This window comes from Bison bison, unplaced genomic scaffold, assembly GCF_000754665.1.
Source record: "Bison bison bison isolate TAMUID 2011002044 unplaced genomic scaffold, Bison_UMD1.0 scf7180017864313, whole genome shotgun sequence".
Lineage (NCBI taxonomy): Eukaryota > Metazoa > Chordata > Mammalia > Artiodactyla > Bovidae > Bison > Bison bison.
The window spans coordinates 560,963-562,483 of record NW_011494885.1 but is presented as its reverse complement, the minus strand read 5'-3'; positions in this window follow the sequence as shown (position 1 = coordinate 562,483).

The window sequence follows — 1,521 nt, the reverse complement described above, 5'->3', positions numbered from 1 at the left end:
CTTCAGGAACTGCCATCCTGCATATGTTTGTCCACCTGATGGAGTTCTGCATAATACTTTGCCTGGAGTCACTATTTGCCTTCTTTTTTTTCCCCTTTCTACTCCCCATTCTGAATAACTTCTTTTTTTCTATCTTCGTGTTCACGGATGCTTTCTTCTACCTGCTCAGACGTGCTGAGGAATCGCCTTTCTAAGTTATTGTTTTCACTTCCTATTCTTCAGCTCCAGATTTTCTTCAACCCTGTTTAAATAATTTAACAATGAGGAAGAACACATCTTTCTTGAGAAGCAGGTGCTCCTCAGACCTGACCAATGTGGAGACAGCCATCCCCTCACACTGTGGACTCCACTGCTTTAGACTTGGACACTGATTATGTGGCTAGTGGGTCAATCTCAGACAAGCACACTAGGAGCAGAAAACCACAAAGAGAGGAGGCTAGTTGTGGACCCTGAGAAGGAAGGCTCATCCCACGGAGCTCTCAGATGGCATCAATCAAGGAACTGGACTTCTCCTCAAGTTTGAAGTACTCCCTTCCCTCTCTAGGGGCTTCTCATGTGGGGCTAGTGGTAAAGAACCTGCCTGCCAGTGCTAATGCAGGAGACAAAGGGATGCAGGTTTGATCCCTGGAGGACAAGATTATCCCTTGGAGGAGGAAATGGCAACCCACTCCAGTATTTTTGCCTTGAGAATTCCATGGACAGAGGAGGCAATCCCAGTGATCTGGAACCACAGACAAAGGTCATGCTCTTTGGTAGTCAATCCCTCCCTCTTTGAAATCCCACGAGCCTTCCAATCTGGGTGCAAACAGACCAAGTGATATGGGGACAAGCATCCAATGGTCGGTGAATCAATGAGCAGAATTTACGGCTCACTGAGAAGGTGATGCTGTCCCAGACAAGCAACAGTGTCAGGACAGAGGATGCGGGGTCCCATCAGTGTGGGGTCTCCTCCCAGTCAGAGTCTGCAGATGTGATGCCAGCTCCCCACTGAGCACTATAGTGACCTTCCACACCTCTCTTCCTGTGTAATTTCACTGGAAGTGGGTGTGTAATGAATGCAAATAATGAGGACATGGGTAGTCTCCTTTCGGAGCCTGTAGAACAATGTGTTTAATTAATTATGCAAAACTGAGCTAATTTTGTCATAGTTCGGTTATTGTGAGAATTGTTTGACTGTAGGCAAGGCACTGGATCTTGTGCCTCCGTTTCCCCCTCTGTAAATCGGAGAAGAAGAGCTGGATCTTAGGGCTGCTGTGAGGTTGGTCACTAGGAAGGGAATGAGATTAAAATTCTCCCTGTAGGTAAAATTCTTACCACACAGAGTCGGCAGGCAAGAAGTGTTCACGGGGGATATTTTGGTTTTCAGCGTTGTGGGTTTTGGCTGTAGAGTCAAACAACTCGGTTACATTTCTGTTTCACCTGGTCCTAGCTCTGGAGCCTCCATTCCTTTATTGAAGAACTGTGTGTCTCAAATCTATGTATGCACAGCAGGGATGAAAACCCCTCCCTCGTGGGGATGGA